This window comes from Megascapheus bottae, chromosome 8, assembly GCF_031878675.1.
Source record: "Megascapheus bottae isolate mThoBot1 chromosome 8, mThoBot2.hap1, whole genome shotgun sequence".
NCBI classification, from domain to species: Eukaryota; Metazoa; Chordata; class Mammalia; order Rodentia; family Geomyidae; genus Megascapheus; species Megascapheus bottae.
This window is the reverse complement of record NC_143516.1, coordinates 46,256,358-46,279,136: the sequence shown is the minus strand read 5'-3', so window position 1 is coordinate 46,279,136 and position 22,779 is coordinate 46,256,358. Positions and strand designations below refer to the sequence as shown.

The 22,779-nt window shown below is 37.4% G+C and overlaps 1 protein-coding gene across 5 annotated transcripts in view; it reads right to left on the bottom strand.

Moving 5' to 3' along the window:
* Fbxl4 (F-box and leucine rich repeat protein 4) overlaps nt 1-4,905 on the bottom strand; it is a 69,196-nt gene extending 64,291 nt beyond the window's left edge. For 2 of the 5 annotated variants that reach the window (XM_090338390.1, XM_090338394.1), the window contains exons 1-2: nt 4,767-4,905; nt 4,023-4,210 (exon numbers count right to left, since the gene is read on the bottom strand). The gene's annotated coding sequence lies outside the window, so the exon portion shown is untranslated. Of the gene's footprint in view, nt 1-4,022; nt 4,211-4,287; nt 4,421-4,733 lie in introns of those variants that run through there. The other 3 variants (XM_090338391.1, XM_090338393.1, XM_090338392.1) reach the window with 3 other exon arrangements.
* Between the last annotated feature and the right edge of the window lie 17,874 nt (nt 4,906-22,779).

Sequence of the window (22,779 nt, the reverse complement as noted above, 5' to 3'; positions counted from 1 at the left end):
AGAAGACCAATAGAAAATAAGCAAAGAATATGATCTGCAATAAGAAAATACAAATGGCTAATAAACAAATATAAGTATTCAGCCCATCAATAAGCAAAGATATTAAAACACTAATAATACAGCATTTTTCATTCATACAATTACAAAATGTAGAAAATAAACCGTATCATCACAGCAGTCACAGTAAGAGAACACATTCCATGTACTGCAAAGGATTTACAACACTGTATGTCTTATAAACAGGGCCACTGACCATATTTGTTTCAGATTATATTTTTAATTATATATCCTTATGTATACTGTGATATATTTACTCATAAAATCTTGCTAGATGGAGGCCTCCCCTTGGATAGAAAGCAGGCTTGTTTCCTACACAGGAAAATATCTCCCTCAAGGGCAAAGGTCAGAAAGGTTACCTATAGCTCAGTACCAAAGACTCAGGTTCCCTAAACTCAAAATTCCTCTTTTGTAATACAACCTACTCATGTACTACTGTCATCTTGCCCTGTGCCTTCTCTTGGTGGAAACTGGGCCCCAGAGCTCAGAAGATGATAATCTCTGGTTACTGCCCTTGCTTTGGGTTTTTCTCTGACCTAGGAATTCTCACATCTTCTGCCAACATCCATGAATCCCTTATTTTCTGAGTATACAATCTCAGACGCTTGACTAGAATGGTATTATGTCAAAAACAGCAATCTTAAAAATTGTGTAAGTCTTTACTCTTACCAACAATCGTTTTGAAAGAGAACTAGGGTAGAATTCCTGAGAATTTAAAATGCACATACAGCCTTTGACCTAGCAATATAAGAAAATAAACAAACATGCAAATATAGCAGTACACAGCAGTACCCCCTTCCTCTACAGGAGATATATTTCAACACTTCACATGTATGGATGCGTAAAACGGGGGTTTGTAGGGAATCCTATAAGCATATTTATTCACTGATTATCTGGTTTTGAATAAGCATGTTAAAAAATTGAAAATATATTTTAAAATAAAAAAATTATTCTATACATGCATAGTATGCATCTTGGTTGATGTGAAGTTCTAAGTTATATGAATGGCATTGAAATTATCATGTGATATATTTAGCTGTCCTTAATTTTATAAAAATTAGCCTCCCCAAAAAGCAAATTGCCCAAAACACAAAGAAAAAGTAATGGCAAGTCCATACTTTATGATGTACTTAAGGCGATAAACTGAAATTTTTAGATTTTTTGAAAGGCGGTTTGTGTTTAGTAGTAGTTGGGCCATGTTATGAGGAAAAAAATGAATCAAACATCTTTAGTATTGGAGATAAAAAACATGAAATATTATCTAGATTTTGGTGAGCAGTATTAGTGTATATCACAATAATTTCTGGGACAATAGTGTAGCCTACTCCATGTGGTTCCAAATTATGGATGCTAGACGTATGGTATAGGTAAATTTGAGTAATATTAGAATATTGAACTGTATTCATGATTTTTCCTCATTTGTCTCCATGGAACCATATACCTATGGATACCAAAGGCCTACTGTATATACTATAGGTATATACAGTATAGGGGTATAGGTATATATATATACACATATACCATATATATATATATACTATATACATATAGTAAACTTTGATTTCTCAAAGGAAACACTTGACAGCTTCTCTTTAGCATATCTGACTTTCCAGAATCATGACTTATAAGCTTTGGGCCCACTTATAAAATAAAATGAGGATGACTTCAACATAAGCCCCATAAAACCATGACAATTATGACCAAGTGTGTCCTAAGTGACAGGTTAAGTGGTAAAAACAACATGGATATGTTGGACAATATGTGATTCATGGAGTGGAAAGGCATAACAATTCACCGTACTACACAGAGTAGAGCACCATTTAAAATATATGAATTATTTACCTTTGGAACCTATTTCATATTTTTGAAATGAAGTTAATTATAGGTGACAGAAACCAAAGAAAGGATATTGAATACAAGTGGGACTATTGCACAAACAATTGATACTGTACTTTCATTTGTACAGAATTTCATGTGTAATAGAAACAAATGTGAAGTATCCTAAGTATCAGCAGAGGAGAAAATAAGTTGTAGGCTATTCCTAAAATAAAACACCCAAAAGACCTTTAAAAAAAATCAAGATACTTGCACAGATACAAATAGATGTTCACCAATTATTGCTAAATAGAAGCTGCAGAAATATGGTATACTGTTATTTGTGAAACAAATGTGCATTTATGCACACTGACATGTGGATGGTGAGAATATGTTATCAACGATATATATATTTTTTTGGCAGTACTGTGGTTTAACCGCTTGAAAAATGCCTCCAGTCATGTTTTTTATAGGTTTCTTTTTGCTAGATCAAATCTTACTTTCTACCTACATATACTCTTGAGTTATGATGATTTGCCTACTTTAGGTTTCCTATTTTTGCTAGGATCATAGAGAAGAATCACCACATCAGTTCCTTCTGTAGAAATGGAATCACACATATTATTCTGCCTAAACTAGCTTGGAAATGTGATCCTTGCAATTTCACCCTCTCAAGTAGCTAAGACTGCAGGTGTGAGCCACTAGTACCCAGCTCATACAGTGATGATCTTTGTGAAAGAGAGTTGCTGATACATAGCACAGAACACCTTAACTTTTCCTTTAACAATTTCTGTACCCTGCAATGAATGTATAAACTTATTTTATGAATTAATAAGATCTGTATCTGTTACAGATTTGAGAAGTCCAGTTAGGATGGTAAGTTACAAATGGGCAATGGCTTCAATATTCATTTATCTCCTATCAACGCTGAAAACAGGTACGGAAGGTCTTGTATTGGGGATGATGAAGAGACACATGCTAAGCCAAGACACAAAATCAGGTAGCTTCTCTAATACAGGTACTCTACTTGGTGAGTTGGAGTAACAGAATGGATATTTATTTAACAGTGGTTACTAATTCAACTGACCATAGGAAAAGCAAGCCAAAAATATGATTTCAAGAGGTATGAAATTTTAGCAGGGATAGAGAACAAGATACAAAGCAAGAAAGTGATTCAAATAGTGCTAAAATTCATTCCAAATGTATTTAGTGATTTCTACAATATGCTAGACATTGGAAAAAAATCAGTAGACATTAAAACATATTATAAAGGTAGAATAACAGAAGCAGTATGGTATCATCATAGAAAGTCAGATGTAACTGATCAATAATTCAGAAAAATGTACACAGTAGTTCAGAGAATGTACACAAATTAGTGCTTCTGATAGGTAGGTATGTAGACAGATAGAAGACAGATGAACAGGCAGAAAGACAGATCTGTAAGGTTAGATATCTTATAGAAAGGAAAAAGCAGAGTTCAACAAATGATGGAGCTTTTGTACCACTACAACAAAAAGGGAGAGGCTTACCTCATATCTCACGCCAAAATTAGACTACTAATAGCACCAGAAAAATGAGGACTTGACAAATCACTCACTGAAAGGATCTATGGTTAGCTTGGCATACATTGACTAAGCCAAAAATAAGAGGATGAGCACAATAGGACTGATATTGTAAAGGAAAAAGGGGTTAGTTTTGTTATTAACCAATGATATGTGGAAGGAAAATATAAACTACTAATAACATTTTAAGATACCACTGTACAGGGCCTAGACTGTTCATGATACAGGGAAAAAAAGATCATTTGTGCACTGCACACTGATCCCTCTGGTTAACTCAGTAAAATGAAAGGAAGAATATGAATGTGCAGGGCGGCTTAGAATAGCCAAGTTTGGAAACAAAGCTTTTTTTGTTTGTTTGGTTTTTGTTTTTGTTTTTAATTTGGTACTCAAAAGTGTGGAAAAAATTCAATTAAATGAAAATTTAGTGTGCCTCTTGGGACGTGATCCACCTTGCCAACCAAAAGAAAGGCACTGCTCCTTTTCCCCAGGAACTTAGCGTTCCATAAAGAAGAGGTGTCCTCCTCTACTCAATCAACAGGGCAACAGAAGCAGGAAGTGACCTCGAAGGGGGAAAAATAATGTACCTACATTCTGAATTTAAACCGAGAACTGCGCGCAGAAAACGGAACTGTGTCTTGAACCTGCAGGCGAAACGCTCTCCCGTCCAGGAAACTGTCGAACGCGATAGATGAATCACGATTTGACATCACTTATTCTTCCTAATTAGTTGTGCAGTTCGGTGAGTGACTGCACCCTGAAGCTCGGTGGCTGCTACCCTTTAGGGAAACGGAGGAAATATCAAACCCCTCCCCCACTTGCCCCCCCCCAGCCTCCCCACTTTCCCCCAGCTGACAGGTTGACCGGGAGGATGAAGTGGCTAGATGGTCCTCATCATATCTAGGGTACACCCCTAAACACGGAATTAAGGGTGCCCCCTAGGATCCTGTGGCCGTCCTGAAGAAAGAGGGCGCAGGCCTGGATAAAAACACCAGGTGTCACGTGGACGTCAGCACAGCGGGGGCCGAGCCACTGGACTGCGACGGGCCCGGCGGGGCGGAGAGGGGCCGGGCCCGGCTGCGAGGGGCCCGGCGGGCCACAGCCCCGCGCCTTCGCCAGCCGGACCTCGGCCTCAGTGGACGCCCCGGCCTCGTCACCCGGGCGGGGTGCCAGCCCCCCGCCCTCCGCCAGCCCCGCAGGCGCAGCGCGGCGCGCGAGGGAAAGGGCCCCGCGCCCAGGCTCCCCGGAACGCGGCAGCCCCAGCCCCGCCCCAGCGGCGACGGGGGGAAGATGGAGACTGACCCTCAAGAGGGAGAAGGAAAGAAAGGGCCGTACCCTGCGGGGTCCGGGAGAGGCGCGCGCCGAGGGCTTCACCCCCGGACCCGACCCGGCAGCGCGGGAAAGGCCTGGGCGCGGGAGCAGTTCCCAGGCTCTGGGGCGGCGGCACCGCGGCGGCCAGCCCCGCCCGGCGCGACCCGGAAGGAAGACGCGGAGGCCAAGGGGCGGGACGGATGGGAGGGGCGGGGCTTATTAGTGGGTGGGGCTGGGTGGAGGGCGGGGCTTCGTCGTAGGGGCGGGGCGAGGGCGGGAAGTTGTGGCCCAAGTGGGATGCACCACCTTTCTAGCCCCAAGGAGCATGTGCTTTTGGTGCTCTGAAGACATAATTCAACACCTTAGCAAACCTCTTCAGCCCACTTATAAATCTGTCCTGCAGGAGCATTTCTATCCTAATATTTAGAAGTCCAAGACCATTTATTACATCTACTCTCTGTTAGGTAGGTTAAATACTTTGAATAGGTCGAGTATGACACTTTCCTTAGTTAAATATTATTATTATTATTATTATTATTATTTTTTGCCAGTCCTGGGCTTGAGCTCAGGGCCTGAGTACTGTCCTTGGACTTTCTCAAGGCTAGCACTCTACCACTTGAGCTCAGCACCACTTCTGGCTTTTTTCTATGTATGTGGTACCAAGGAATCGAACCCGGGTCTTCATGCATGCTAGGCAAGCACTTTAACCACTAGGCCAAACTCCTGGCCCCTAAATATTATTTTTCTTATTACAAGGATTCTATTAAAATGGAAAACTTAAAAGTCAAGTCACACATGATTTTTCTGTCTAATTGCTCATTGAGGCAAAGTAATAAAAATGTCTATTATGTGCATACAGGCAACAAATATGGAGTCAATATATGATGTACAAGGTAGTTTATATACAAAAATGGAAATATGATCAAGGAATTGGAATTTAATCCACAGCCATCAATTTTGAGTTGACCCTTGCTTAGTGACTTGTTTTCTAAAAATAGAGTATTGGAGTGGGGAAAAGAGCAACTTTACTGGAGGAACCAAATAAATACAACTCTGGCCAGATAAAGGTTAACACCATCAGCAAGAAGTCAATAATAAGTACCCTGAAATGGTGCAATGCAAAGGACATTATCTTGTTAACAGTAAGGGGAACAAATGAGCAGTAATAGGAAACTCTCTGAATTGTCATTGTCACATTTCTGTGAATTTGAATGTTTATTTTAACAGAAATTTGATTAAAATAAATTGATTTATCAACAAGGAAATAAAACTGACCCTTTTACCCTTGCTAGGGAGGCCTAATTACATTGTTGACTATAGGGAGTTCATAGCCAATTTACAGGAATTTCTCATTCCTAATGTAACTTCTAAATAATTTTTTAGTGAAGTATTACATATGCTCAAAATATGACACAAAGTATGAGTATAGGCTTTGATGAAAAGGGAACATATTCATGTATTCAGCATTCGTCTAAAAATATATAATTACTAGCAATGAGAAGTCCCTATGATCCCTTTAAACTCTTCCCATTACTCCTTCTTCAAAGTAACCATTATTCTGCCTTCTAACACCAGAATTTAACTTTGCTAAGTTTTGACTTTAAGTATGAGGTCATACATTATCCACAGTTTGGAATCTAGCTTCTCTCTCTCAATTTATAAGAGTCACTCATATTGCTGAGTGTAAAAGGAGTTTCGTCAGTTTCTATTATTAAGCCATAATTGATTCTGCTTTTGATGTAGAGTGAGCTGGTTTTTTTTTTAGTTTTGATAAATGCACACGAAGTTGCTTTTAGCCTTCTTTCTCATATCTTTTTGAAGCATTTCTATATACTTTCAGCGTTTAAGAGGCTTAGCAAGTGCTATTATTCATTTTGATTAGTGGTTTGGTTGTTCACTTCCTTGTTTGTAATGTGAGAATTTGAACCCAGGGCCTCAAGTTATTTTATTTTTAAGAACATTCATAATGACCACTTGGAAAATAAATAAATTCTTATTTAGAAAAAGGAAAAAAGCTTATGGAAAGAGTTCTATTTTCATGACAAATGAAATTTCAGTCATCCTTGCTCACACAGCCCTCCTCCCGATCATTTTAAGGTCCACGCTGTGGCTATACTTGGTGAGCCCTAAGAAAAGAATGATGTTATCTTAGAGATTGCTCTGGTTTAATGGGTGAACTAATGCCTAGTTATTAAATGGAATGTTGTTTGGGATTGAATAGCATCCCACACTGAAACAGAACTATTACAAATAAAGAAAGGCCCAACAAGGCTTAATTGTGCCTGAAATCACCAGCTCAGCAAACTAGTTATGATCCTTTCTGTTAGCCTCAAAACTGCCAATGTTCTGCTTAAATGGAGAGGTGGGAAAAGAAGTAGCAGGTTCAAAATGGTGTCCTAAACTCTTAAAATAATACCTTCCCCTTCACTATTTTCAAGTGATTTTTATTTATCTTAGAATGATATGTCTATAAGTTGTAAGATTTAAGGGTCATGAGCCTGTGTGAAAATAACATACCTTATCAAAGAGGCTGAGATCTCATTCAGAACACTGCAAAGACCTAAAAGTCTTCCCAGCAAGTTCTTGTCAGTGCCCAAGCAAGTTCTTCTCTCAGTCAAGACTCTTTAGAAAATATATCACCATACATTTTCAACATAACTTAGCCAATATATTTGATCTTTCATGAAATTTCTGAATGAACTATTTTGTTGGAAAGTACAGCTCAGTCAGTAATATTGGGTCAAGATTCTTTAAATATGCCAATGGGCAAAAAGCATAAACAAAGGCCAATAAGAGTAATAAAGATCATATACAGGAGCCAACCAGTTTTTTAATCCCATTATAGGCCATAAAAGTCTTCATTTTTAACATTAATAGTTCATGATATTATTCTAAAAGTAGTCATAGCCATTAAGACAAAAAACTAAGCCCCAAACTCATGGAAATCAATCTCAGTTCCCTTCCTATTTTTTTTTTAATACAGGTGAGGAAACAGATTCAGAAGAGATGGAACAAATTCCTTAAGTCTAGTTAGAGCTGTCAGGGAAACTTAGTTCTCCATTTTTAAATCAGACGGTTTCATTTTAATCATAATACATTACAATTCAATAAAAAACTAATCACGTTCCCATATTACCATATCTTTGAAAGAACTGAGTTTGGTAGATGGAAACTGAATGGGATAGTAGGAAGATCTGTCTATCCAACCTGCCATGTTAATAACCCAGTGATCTTGTATAAGTTACAACATCTCTGAGCTTGTTGGCACTTCTATGAAATATGCCTAACTCACAGCCACTGGAGAGATTTAAAGGAAATCATCTATGTGAAAGCACTTTATGAGTGACAAAATAGTATGCAAATGTATGAATATCATTAAAACATATTGAAGATCAGTAATTGAGGATTTCCGGTGTAAAATGTCAGAGGAGGACCTTCAAGTTCATGTGAATATAACTCTTAATTGTCACCAGAAAAGAATGAAGCCCAGAAAGTCAGGGTTATTTATTCAAAGATAAATGGCAAGTGCCTTTCAAAGCCGAACTTGAATACAAGTCTCCTATAGCTTCCAGTGAGCATTTTCCAATCTCTTCAAATAGTGAATACTGATTAAAATTACTATGTTGGTTTAAAATAATCCGATAAAATAGTAAAGTGAATTTAAAAGCCTGCAAAAATATTTTGAAGTATAGTGAAATAAATGAAAATTAACCAATTCTGTTGGTGCTGTTTTCTTTTGTCTAGTTTCTTTTTCTGTTGCATGGATCATATTTAAAATCTCGAGCATTAGAAAAGTTTGTAAATGATGGGACTAACATGGAAGAATTACCACAAGTAGATAGACAGTAGACTGGATGTCTTTCTGAGGTGATTTCATTTCTAAGAGGAAGGAACAGAAAGCTAGGCTAATACAAAATTCATTCATGGTCAGAAACTCCGGTCTCCATGTGTTACACTTATATTCCTTTCTACTTGTAAAAATTTTTAAAAAGAATTCTGAATATGTTACTGGTATATTCAAAGAATGACATAATACAAAAAAAACCCAAAGATTTTTCATCCATGCAGGTAAACTAAAAGTGAGGGGACTACCAGAGAGTTCCAGTATAAATAATCCATGTAATAAAAGCTCTGCAATGTCTCATAATTTTTGTTCTCAATGAAAACTCTTTTTTTTCAGTGCTGTGGATCAAATCCAAGGCCTCTTACATGGTAGAGAAGGACTTTACCACTGAGCTACATGCCAGCCCTTCAGTGGTGATTTTAAGTAGCTAAATAATCTATCTGTATCTTTGAACAACTGTTGCTATTCTTTCCCTGTGTTCACTCAGCCTAAAACAAATTCCTGGTGGTAGATTATCCAGGTTATCTTAAAAATGAAGAAATATATTGTTTTTGAGCTATGAATATTATTTGTTACCCATCCAGGGCTTGAGCTCAGGGCCTGAGCTCTGTCCTTGGGATTTCTCAAGGCTAGAGCTCTACCACTTGAGCCTCAGCACCACTTCCAGCTTTTTTCTATGTATGTGGTACCGAGTAATTGAACCCGGGTCTCTGTGCATGCTAGGCAAGTACTCTACCACTAGGCCAAACTCCCGCCCCTGAGCTATGAATATTTTACATAAAGATTTTATACAATAAATACAGATAACCCAAAATAATTTATAAAGTATAATTTAAAATAAAACCGTGTGTGTGTGTGTGTGTGTCTGTGTGTCTGTGTGTCTGTGTGTGTGTGTGTGTGTGTGTGTGTCCCTCTCTCTCTCCTCAATATTTGTGAAGTGACAAAGATAACCTGACAAAGAGCTTCTTTAAAAGTACATCTCTAGAGGCAGTCACAATGGCTCACGCCTATATTCCTAGATACTCGGGAGGCTGAGATCTGAGGATCTGGGTTCACAGCCAGCCCAGGCACTAAAGTTCATGAGACTATTACCTCCTTAATCACCAGAAAACTGGAAGTGGACCTGAGCTATGGCTCAAGGGGGAGGGCAGTAGCCTTGGCTGAAGAGCTCAGAGACAATGCCCAGATCCAAAGTTCACGCCTCACAATCACCACCGCCAACAACAAAGTACATCTTTAAATGTACTGGGTGATATTATAACAATTTAGTTTCTTAGTCTGACTCTTTAGTGCCTTGTTTAAAAAATTATTGAAAAATTATTTTAAATACTATATCATTTTCTATTTTCATATTATAAATTGGTAAAAGGTGTTCAGAATTTTAAGGAAACATTGACCTTAATTCTTTTGGCTAAATATTGCCAAAGACAAGCCTCTTTTCTGATATGCTATTGTCTTGCTGTTTGGGTCTTGCTTTGCATTTCATGAGCAATTTCATTGCTTTGAAGTAGGAATATTTCTCTTCAAATCAAATGATTCAGAGACCAGGCCACTAATAGAAGAAAAGGGTGAGAAGCCAGGATGGGCTGTGGGCAGCATTCCCATTTCTGCATGCCTCCTGTCCCTTGGAGCACGTACAGATCTCCAGATAGCAGACAACTTGGAAATGGTCCAGACAAGATTTAACAATGGCCAACTGGGATCAATCTGTTATGGAATCAAGTACTTCATTTATTTATTTACTGAATGCATTTCCATTAATATATTGTTAGACTATCCTATAGGATGGAAAGCTTTGAGCTAATTTTATATATGTATGTCTTATTTCCCTAATGATAAAATATGTTTCCATATCCTTTAGTGCAGCTAAAAGAACACCTCAATTCCATCATCCAAAAGTACCTCTTCAGGAAGCCAACACAAGGATTTAGAATTGAGGAGAACAGAGATTTGAGTTACTTCCTCAAGGTCATATTTTGATGATGAGATAGGCCATTTTTGGTCATCACAATGTCAATCATTTAGTCTCTCGGTAATGAGAATTTATGTTCAGTTACACTGTGCAGTGGATCTCATTTCAGCTTGTTTGGTAGAATATTACTATCTAAGTAGATATTCTTTGACAAGAAATGACTGACAAATAACATTAGTAGTGGAAAAAGCAAAAATCCTGTAGGCTAACATACCTCAGACTTGAATATGCTTATGCAGATCAAGTTTAAAAAAATGCAGATTCTGATTGTAATTGGGTCCAGAGTTCTAAATTTATAATAACCTTCCAAATGATGCAGATGCAACTGGAATTACATCCTGAAAGTCTAAGGCCCTTTCACTATCTGAAGGACAGAAGACTTACCATGAGAAAGTACTGACTTTAACTAGAATTTCAATTGGAAAGGTAGTCATCTATAGATTTGTCTTGAACATTTACATTGTTTCCTTTAGAGTTTCAGATTTCCCTAGCCATATTCTATTTACATTTTACTATAAGTGCAAGATAAAATCTACAAGGTGAAGGCACAAGTAGCCATTCCTTTCATGTGAGAGGACTATCAGTGGCCCAGTCTTATAGTTTGAGCTATTCAAAAGTACATAGTAACACAATTAGAGGATAGACTTTTTGCAGGTTCTAGGAATACGTGTACTTGACCAGTTTAAACTTCTATATGTCAAAGTTCCCAGGACTAATGTCACATCTTCAGCTGTCTTATTCTGGCCTGACTTCGTTATCCACAAGTGTGAATACAGAACAATGCCTTGGAAATAAGGGCAAACGGAAAACATTAGATTTGTTATTCAGAGCAATAGCTCCAAGTCCAGACAGCTCCAGAGTAAATCTCAGCAAGGTCTTTCTGTGACTTTGTGATCAAAGACTTAATGTTCTCATACCATTAGTGGGCTCTGGCACTTTATCAAACCTGTGATATTGACTAACTACCAGTAATTGCTGATTTATGGGGAAACTTTTCTGAGTCTTGTTTCTTTCAGGAACCTAATTTGCCTTCTTTGTTTGGAAACATGTTGAATTAGTCAGTTCATGTTCTGAAGGTGTCTTGTTTCCTTACCTGTTGCTGTTGATATGACTTTGTACTATATTTACTTCTCTTAATTTCTGGTTTCATTTTTATTTTAGTTTTATTTCAGTTTTATTTTTGTGTACTCAGGGAAAATAACTACCAGAATATAGCATCAAAGAAATAAATAGTATTTTGTAATTTTCAAAAGTTCTTTGCTTAAATAGGGAAAGGTAACAATATATAACTGGTAGAACACCTAAAATGCAACTAATCCAGGATGACAAATGATATATGTATTTCCAGGGCAGAATAATTTGGATAGGCTTGCCTTTTATTTTCCATTCCAGGTTTAATACTAACTCTGACTTGCAGCGTGTGTATTCCTTTTCCTGTCTTTATCTGGCACCTCCTACTAAGGTACAAGATCTTACTAGGCACCAAAATTATTGTCCAGGCCAAGAACCCGGACAACTCTTATCATTTTTACATCATTGTTAATAACTTCCACCACCCCTCATTTCATTATTGGCAAGTACCCAGGACTTCCAGAAATGATATCCATAACTTTTGCCCTCTGATGCTTCCAGAGAAGCTATATTACCATGGAGTACAGTGTGCCTTAGTTCAGGGTCATTAACTACCATATAATCGAAACCTTTACATCATATTTTAAAAATGTTTATCATCAAGTCACCATTCAAAATGATTGGACACATAAATGGGCCCCAAATTTCCATGTACGTCCTTTTACAGAATTAGGTGCCAAAACTATTGCAAAATTATGTATCATTTTCTGTTTTGTCTCATTTATTATATATGTCATCAGAAGGGAAACTGAAGTGGGTAAAAGCATTCCTGAGACCTTTCCATTACTTGGAAATGTTCATGTGTAGAAACATATTTTGTCCTGCATATTTCTGGATCCAGAAGAGTGCTAATTACTGCCAGGATATCTGGACTTGATAAGAGATCTCTGTGTGGCAATGTGACCTTGGCTGAATTATTTCACTTTTTTGATATTTTGTCAAATATGGATAATGACATTTGCACTTAAATGTGGTTAATCAAAGAAAATATGCTAAAGAACTGTGATCTCTCCACAGAAAAGGTTTTAGTTGATGTAAACAGAAGGTATTATTAAGATAGTGATATTTTCAGACTGAGTTAAATGTGATTGAATTTTACACCATTAAATGTGCATGTTCATTGATTTTATTATTGGTGGCTGATTCTTGATATGTTAATGAAGACCTATGTATAGTTTTCTTGATTAACTCATGGCTCAGGATGTTAGTTCAAATACCAAACAAGATTCAGTTTTTTAAGACATTGCATCCACTATCACAATTATTCATTTTAGGAAAATTTAGCACAGAGTAAAATTAGCACAGACCCCTATTCATATGGAAATGGATGGTTATATTAATTGAAATGCTGTAGCTCAAAAGATCTTGCATAGTAAATGGATTGATATTAATATCTTTGAATGGAAGGTCTATATCATATTTTAGTAAGGTATAATTCATTCATGGATACTTGTTCTAAATAGTATTTTCTTTTTTTTTAGATTCAAGAATACATGTATTGATAGAAAGATATGTAGGCAAAATTGCACAAATGATATGATATTGATAATATAAAATTACATGTGTTCAAATAACATAAGAAACATTGTGATGAGACCAAGAAATTGCTCATTTTTCTTCATATGTTTTAGTATTTGCACATTTTCTAGATAGAAATAATACATTTAACTCATAAAAGCAAAAATAATTGACAAATTCTGATAAATGCCAATTTGACTTTATAAAGCACCCGAACTGATAGAACTAGGTAGTGAAATGTCTCTGATGTGCCCTCAGCCCAGAAACTTGTCCACAGAATATCTTCACTGACTGTGAGCACACCTTGACTCAGGAATGCTAGAGCAACATGGAGTGGTGGAGTAGAGGAGCCAGAAGCTCTAGTGAGGTCCCTGGCGATCACAGAAAGTGGGGAAAGAGCACAAACAGAGCATCAGAGAAGTTCATGGAGTTCTAGAACCAGGGGACTTGGCCAGATGAGTGAGAGTCTGGTTTATAGGCAGTAGCTTTAGGGAACAGGAGCTTACAACATTTCCTATAATAAAATGTGAAGGACAGCAAATCAAATAAGTTTAAAAATAACCAGCCATGTTACATACCTATTTTAAAGTGAAAGTTTGACATTCCAGAAAGTCACTTAGAAATGATGATGCCCAGCTATGAAAACAGAAATTTTAATGAAAGAGAGCCTGCTAAAGCGGGCTTTGAAAAACCCATGAGGAAAGGAAGAGGAGCCAAAAAACTTCTATGTGTTAGGAAAATGGAGTAATCAATCAGTGACCTTTCCCCAGAGCTGTGTTCCCAGCTCTTAAATGTGATTCCAGAATTAAAGAGAACTGTAAAGCAGAAGATAGTGAGTTTGTTTGGAATTAAGCTTTCCATATGTAAGAGAAACCCCAGCATAATCGTATTTTACATCCTAAATAGTATTTTCTGTAGTTTATTTTACATCTAAAGTAGAAGCTACTTGATATATGGGGAAAATATTTGGAAATAGTAAAATGTTCACATATTTCTTAAAAGAAGGTATATTAAACATTAACATTTCTTAAAACCTATATCCTCAGATCTCAGCCTACTAAGTAACTAAGATTATAGATGTGAGCCACCATTGTCTGGATCAGAAAGTTATTTTCTTTGGCATACTATACACTAATTTTACTTCCTTAATTATCCAAGACAATTGAGGATTGCATTTGCTAACTTTGTAAATATTTACCAGGGCCATGTGTACCCAGAAGAATCATTTGGTAAAGCTACACTAGCAACCATTCAACAAGCCCGTTGCACAAAGATGGCTGGTAGGCTTTAAAAGGCTACCTGAGGGGCCGGGAGTTTGGCCTAGTGGTAGAGTGCTTGCCTAGCATGCACGAAGACCCAGGTTCCACATACATAGAAAAAAGCCGGAAGTGGTGCTGAGGCTCAAGTGGCAGAGCTATAGCCTTGAGAAAATCCAAGGACAGTGATCAGGCCCTGAGGTTAAGCCCAGGACTGGTACTATAAGTCCAAGCACCAGGGATCCATTCATACTCAGTTGAAATCCAAAATGAGAATAAATGGGAGTTTTTATTAAAAAAAAAAAGCTGAGCAAATAATCCTATCGTAGAGAGACTTCTCTTTACCATTTCTTACCCAGGCGGGTGTGGGGGGGTGATGATTCTCTGCTTGTTTGCCTATAAGATCTCTTCTATATTACTATGCCTTCATAACATGTCATTCCCAATAGAGTAAGACCATAGACTGTGGGTTAGAATTTGGGATGACGTCCAGTGAGGTGATTTTGTCTTTGTCCTTTACTGCATGGGTTCTCAATTGGAAGACTTGAAAGCTAATGGTTGGGAACACTGGAAGACTCGTTTACTCAGAAATCTGGCTATCTGCTGGAACCCTCAATTCTTCTTCTCTATTTAGGCTTTTCCTTTTGGTGTTCTTTCCACAAATTCCATTTTGACTTCATTACAATGAGGTAGCAGAGTTCAAAGCCTCAAGACTATGGCATGCCCAGTCATTTCTATGGCCTAATTTTGAAAGTTATCTAGTGTTCTTTCCATCATATATTTCTTGTAAAACCATGTTTACAAGATTCATGGCAAGAAAATATATACCTCACGAAGAGTACTAGGTTTTGAAATATATGTAGAACTAGAAATATTTCCATAGCTATATTTTGAAAATACAATCTGTTACAGAGCACTAGAGGATTTGTAAGGCAAATACTACGTGGATCTGTTTCTTTGCTTCTCTCTCCTTCTCCAGTCTCTCTCTCACTCACTGGCTTGTTCTCTCTCTATATCTCTTGTCCTTGAATGAGGAGGAAACAGGATTTAACAAGAAGCCTATTCTCTGCTTAGGAAAATTATTAATAAAGTTTATTATAGGTTTTCAAAATTCAAACTCTATATAGATTAATATTCTTGAAGCATGGAAGAGATAAGTGATAAATGTCTTTGGAGAAGTGGTTTGTGATAAATCGTTGAAGGCTTTAAATGCCATGCTGAGAATTTAAGTCTGTAACTGGCCTCGGGACTTTGTTCTGTGGTGATGAAGAAAGGGCTGCATGTCTTTGATCAGTGCATGACATAATCGTCTAAAGAAAATGCCTCAGTTTGGAGGCCCTGAGTAGGATGAATCAGAGCAGAAAGCTCAGCAACAGAAAACAGTAGAGCTTCTTTTAACTTATTTCCTCTCAACTGAAATACTTTATTGGTCCCTGTTCTTAATGTTGCTGCTAAAATTTACAGATTAGGCCCTATCTGGTGCACTTAGGAGGCTGAGACAGAAGAATAGTGTGTTAGAAGCCAGATGACATACACAGCAACAGCCTGCCACAAAAACAGCAGACAAAAAGTGAACTAAAATTCACAAACTACCACAGAAGGATCTCTGGTTGCTGAGATGGAAAGATATTCTTCATACTCCTTGATTCCTGTTCCACTCAGGTAACTCACTAGCTTACCAAGGGTCATGATATTTGTTTCCAAATATGTGCAATGACTTTAGTTAGAATTACATAGTTGAATCAAAAATCTTGAAAGCAAAAGAAAGAGGCTGGTCGTTTAATAATTTCCGTACAGTTAGGATTGAGAGAGACAAGGAAAAGATTGTGGGAGAAAAGGAAGACCAAGTATGATTCTATGGACTTTTGTAGCAGTTATTTCATAATAGTATTGTGCTATCACAATAAGTAATGCAATTATAGATTTAGTGAAAGCAATTCCAAGTCCATCATTGATTATCCCAGCATCTTTGTTTATGTACTTCAGTTCCTTATCTGAAAAATTAATACTAGCAACTTCATAGATTTATAGTTAAAATGCTTAAGTACCTAAGAGATTATCTGCAAAGTAGAAAAATGCTTTCTTAAAGCTGCTATTGTTAGATATTCTAGATATGACTTCTTAAAGAAGAGAAATACAGAATGTCACTAAACATCTATGAAGAGGCCAGAAAAAGATGAGAGGACACGGTCAATGTGCTGATGAGTTCCATGTGTTATTATTTTTGTAATTCCCTGATGAAAAACAGAGAATTACAGTTCCCAGATTTTAAAACAAGATGGACAAGTCACGAGCCCTGATGGCCTCAGATAAGTGAATCTTCTGAGTCTAGAAGTTTCTGGGCCAGTGGATGATATAGTGGATAAAGGACAAAAGATAAAGATGATGGAAAGTCAGGGCATAGAGAAAGATTTGCTGAAAAAAGATTCAACAGTTCTTTAAAAACACAGAAGACAAGGCAAGCAGTTGAACTGAACCCAAGGCTTGAGCCCATGTTCTTGAAAACATGTTCATTAGAAGACAGGACACTTCAAAAAGGAATTACATAACAAATTTTCTTTAAATAAAGATCTTTTGTTGTTGTGACAGTCCTAGGAATTGAACTCAGGGCCTGGACATTGTCCTTGAGCTTTTATGCTCAAAGCTACTGCTCTACCAGTTGAGCCACAGCTCTGCTTTCAGTTTTTTCTTTTGGTTGGTTATGGGAGATTGTGGTGTCATGGACTTTCCTGCTCAGACTGGCTTTGAACTCTCAGATCCCAGCCTCCTGAATTCCTAGGATTACAGGTGTGAGCTCCTCACACTTGACTAATATAGTTTTTCCCTTTCGTATTCTTTTTTTTATGTTTGGGATTAGGTTTATTCAGAATACATTGAAACAACTAAAAATTTCTACTAGAATTATAATCTATAAAAAACTTCCATAGTCAGATTGAAGTTGGAGGGTACACTCAATGACTCTCAGTGACATTCTCCTTAAGGTGTTTATATAACAATACATATTTCATCAAAGGCAGACATAGGTGTTTTAAAAGGCATGCAGTAAAATTGCATGATTTCCATGATGGACTCACAATCAATTAAGGGTAATTTTAATTATTATCTTTTTTGGTCAGTCCTGGGCTTGAACCCAGGGCCTGAGCGCTGTCCTTGGACTTTCTCAAGGCTAGAGATCTACCACTTGAACCTCAGCACCACTTCCGGCTTTTTGCTATGTATGTTGTACCAAGGAGTTGAACCCAGGTCTTCATGCATTCTAGACAAGCACTCTACCACTAGGCCAAACTCCTGGACCCTATTTTTTACTTTAAAATGTTTTTTTAATGCTTTAAATATTTTTATTGTTGGGGTAATGAATAAAGGGGTTACAGTTACATTCACCATCTAGTAGGTGCATTACTTTTCACACATTGATACCTCCTCGCATGCTTTTGTCCCCATTTTCCTCCCCCAATCCTCCCAATCATCTTGTTTTTCCTCCTTCCCTTTCCTATTTCAAAGAAACAAATAAGCATATATACAATATACCAGGTAACAAAGTCAGATGCAGTAACAATATGAGATTAACCAAAGGATGACAAAGGAGAAGAGAAATAACATAGTACATTAAAAACAACAAGCAAACAAGATAAAGCTCTTTTTTCCATATCATGGAACCTTTCATTTAGTCTGTTCCTATATGATCTTATGTACCTAGGTTTTGAGCTATTGTAATCCTCTGCTAGGAGAGTCCTAGATGTTCTAATTATTACTAATGAGAAAACCAATGAGCCTATGCCCGTTTGAGTCTGGATAGCTTCCCTTAATATGATTTTTTCCAAGCATTCCCATTTCCTTACAAATGGGGTGATGCCATTCTTCCTGATGGCAGCATAGATTTCCATTGTGTATAAATATCAATCTTCTTGATCCAATCATCTACTAGTGCTAGTGGATTTAGTATGTCCTTGTTTCTGGACACTTTGGTAAATGCCAATGAGTGGAATTGCTGGGTCATAGGGGAGCTGTATGTTTAGTCTTTTGCGGAACTACCATACTGCTTTCCAGAGTGGTTGAATGAGTTTATACTCCCACCAACAGTGTAGTAGTGAACCCTCCTGTACATATCCCTGTCAGCATCTGTTGGTATTAGATTTCTTGATCATGGCCATTCTAACTGGAGTGAGGTGGAATCTCAAATTTGTTTTGATTTGCATTTATTTATGGCAAGAGATGTGGAGCATTTCTTCATGTGTCTATAGGCCATTCTTTCTTCCTCTATAGAGAAGTCTCTCTTTAAGGATTTAGCCCACCTTTTAATGGGATGGTTGTTTCTTTGAAATTTGCTTTCAAGAGATTCATTTTTTTTAGCTGTTGATATATTTTAGATATGAGGCCTTTGTGTGTTCTATGGCTAGTGAAGATCTTCTCCCACTCTGTGGGCTTTCTATTTAACTTGCTAACTATGTCCTTTGCCATACAGAAGCTCTGCAGTTTAATGCAGTCCCATTTATCCAAACTTTCTTTAATTTCTTTTGTTTCTGGGTCTTTATTAAGAAAGTTTTGACCAGTGCCAAGGAGACCTAGTGTATCTCTTATTCCTTCTTATAAAGTTTTCAGGGTATCTGCTTTTACCTCATGGTCTTTGATCCATTTAGTATTAATCCTGGTGCAGGGTGACATAGAAGGATCCAACTTTAGTTTTCTGCCAGCACCACTTGTTGAAGAGGCTGTCTTTCTTCCATTATATTTTTTTGGCTCCCTTATCAACGATTAGGTGGCCATAAGTCTGTGAGTTGATTTCTGAGTCTTCAGTTCTATTCCATTGGCCCTCAGGACTGTTCTTGTGTCAGTACCAAGCTGTTTTGGCTACTATAGCTTTGTAATAGAGTCTAAAGTTTGGTATTGAAATTCCTCCTGCGCTGTTCTTTCTAAGAACTGTTTTTGCTATCTGGGGTCATTTATTATTCCATATGAAATTTTGGATTGCCTCTTCTATTTTTTTAAAGAATGACATTGGGATATTGATAGGTATTGCATTGAATTTTTAGATAGCCCTTGGCAAGATTGCCATTTTCATGACGTTAATTCTTCCAATCCAGGAGCATGGGAGGTGTTTCCCTTTCCTCAGTTCTGCTTTAATTTCCATTTTCAGGATTTAATTTTTTTATCGTAAAGATCCTTTACATTCTTAGTTAAGTTAATTCCTAGGTACTTTATTTTCTTTGAGGCTATTGCAAAAGGAATTGCTTTTCTGATTGCTGCCCCAATCCTATTGTTGTTGGCATATAGGAAGGCAGTTGATTTTTGAGGGTTAATTTTATACCCTGGTATCTTGCCAAAGTTTTGAATCAGTTCAAGGAACTTGGGAGTGGAGTCTATAGGGTTCTTTAAATACAGAATCATGTCATCTGCAAAGAGGGAAAGTTTCATTTCCTTTTCCTTTTTGACTTCAGTGTTTCTCAATCATTGACCCTGAACACATTTTCTGTTCTGTCCAAAACACATTCATAAATTAGAATACAGCTAGCAGATTCTAATCATGCCAAAGTGTCTAGTGTCTAACCCATCTCCAACCTCTCCATAAAATATTAACATATATAGCTGACTCTCAAAATTCTTGAATTTTCCATAGAATGTTTATGGAATCAAAATTCAATATATTAAAAGCTATTTATCATTTTCCTAATACCACCTATTCCTTTTCCAAATGATCTTAAGTAATGACGCCATCACTCACCCAAAGATTCAGGTAACACCTGATCTAGCAACCAATCTGCATATCCCCCTTTAACTATTCCTCACATTCAATTGGTCTCTAAAACTTGCCACTCTTCCTTTAAAGTATTTTTCAAAGTATTTTTTAATCTGACATTTCTGTCCTTCAAACTTATTTCCCTGATGTCATAAAGGGTTTCCTTGTCCTCATGTTCTCTGTCTTCTAATATGTGCCTTACTTCGCTGTCACAGTTGTATTTACAAAGTACAATATGACCCTGCTCCACAAAGACTGAGACCTTTCTAAACTATAGCCCAAAGTTCTATAGACAAAACAATAATCAACATGACACACTGTGCTCTGCTTTCTACCCCTGTCACCAGATTCACCTCTACTCTCTACCCCCTACAATTAATATATAGCATTAGCTCCAAAATAATCCCATCACCTAGAATTTATCATTTAATATGTGCAAGACAGAAATCATCACTGGATCATTGCAGAGTGTGTCTCTATTTGTTTCAAAGAATCTCCCATACAACTTTGATCTAAACTTTCCCGGTTCATGTTCATGAAGAAAATTTATTTAGTATAATTTTCCAAGGAAAAATTCTTCAAGAGGAATGTTTAAAATATGTATTTTATTCTAAATATTTGATAGATGCATTTGTAAATATTTGTTTTTTTTGTTTCTAGTTAGCAAGCATAGTCTGTTTTTCCTTGCATTTACTTCTAGGATTATACTTGGTATTATTATTGTCTAGATAAGATCAAAGTTCTAATTTATAACATTGTGTTTCTAAGATAGAATTTGTCTAGGCATGACCTGACTTGCGTGGCATGAGAACAAAGCATTCAGTCCTACATATCTTATACATAAAGCCAGAAATGGGAAAAAATAGAGGATATTTAAAGAATCTCTAGAAAATACTATGCATACATATATATGAATAGAATCTTAAAGAAATGAACAGTAGCTTAAGAAAATATAAATGACCAAAATTGGCCCTCAAAGAGGTATAAAGCTTAAATAAATCAATTTTCATGAAAAGAAAAATTATCATAGAAGTACTCAAAAAATGTGCACTATCCAGATGGTGCTGCAAGTGAATTATTTCAAACTTTCCAGGAACAAATTGTCTCCATACTATATAAACATATTCAAAACATAGATATGGGAAGAAACTGTCTGTATTCCTTTTTTGAAGTCAGCATCCATCTAACAAAGTGAGCACAAACTTCAGTCTGATTACTCTTAAAAAAATCTAGCCAGGTGCCGATGGCTCACACTTGTAATCCTAGATACTCAGGATGCTGAGATCTGAAGATTGTGGTTTAAGCTAGCCCAAGCATAAAAGTTCATGAGAGGCATCTCCAATTAACCACTGGAAAACTGGAAGTGGCATTGTGGCTCAAGAGATAAGGCAGTAGCCTTGAGCTGAAGAGCTCAGGGACAGCACCCAGTTCAAGCCCCACAACCGACCAAAAAAAAAAAATCTGACACAGGTGAGCACTGGTGGCTCACACCTGTAATCCTACTTACTCTGGAGGTTGAGATCTGGGGATCATAGTTCAAAACCAGCCAGTGCAATAAACAACCCAAAAAAGCCAGAAGTGCCACTATGGCTCAAGTGGTAGAGTGCTAGCCTTGAGCACAAATAGGATGGGGGAGAAGTTCTAGATTGCAAGCAGACAGGAATGAGAGCAATGAGCATTGCACAGATGTTTAAAAAGAAATCCCTACTCTGAGCAAAGCAGGCACCACAGCAAGCATTTTCCTGAGCACACTGTGACAGAGAAATGCAGCTAATGGAGAAGCAAATGGTGAAGAAAAGGCTGTACACCCACTGGCGTTGACATGAGCAGCGGTGGTGTGAAGAAATGATCACCAAACACACATGACAGGGAATCTAAATAACGTGTGGCCAAGAAAAGACATCATTAATCCAGTTCAGCACAAAAAGAGCAATGAGCTGGGGCAGGGAAGAAATTCTTAGCCACTTCTGGATCTGGACGGGTATGCCACTATTGCTTTAGATATGTATTTCTAGTAAAGTTCATTGTACAATTGGAAGGGGGGAAAAGTTGTGTATATTATTCCCTGAAGATCTAAGAACCTTAGGACTGTAGCCACCCCTTAGATTTTTCTAAATTGTGTCACTTACTGCTTCAAAAGCTGACATTTGCTTTCAGGTTTGAATGGAAACAGTTCTCTGACTTTAGCCATAGATGTTTGGGGAAGAGACTGGTACATGAAGCAAGGGCAACAAAGTGGAACCAAGCCTTGCTTACGTAGGGTATTGCCACGGACTATACCAAACCCACAAAATCAACTAGCTCTTATAAGTGCAAGGTTTTGTCCTGAGCAAAATGAGCTCCAGGAAAAACAAGGTCATACTTGAAATCTAAAGATGTACTCTTTGGGGACAAACTGGGAGGGAAAAACTGGGAGAGAATGGGGGGCATTGACCCCAAACAAATGTACTCTTTACATGTATTAAGTAGTTGTAACCCTTCTGCACATCATCTTTACAATAACAATAAAAATAATCAAAAAAATGTATCCTTGCATGTCACTGCCATGCTCCTCCTTAGATGTATTCCTGTACCCACACTCT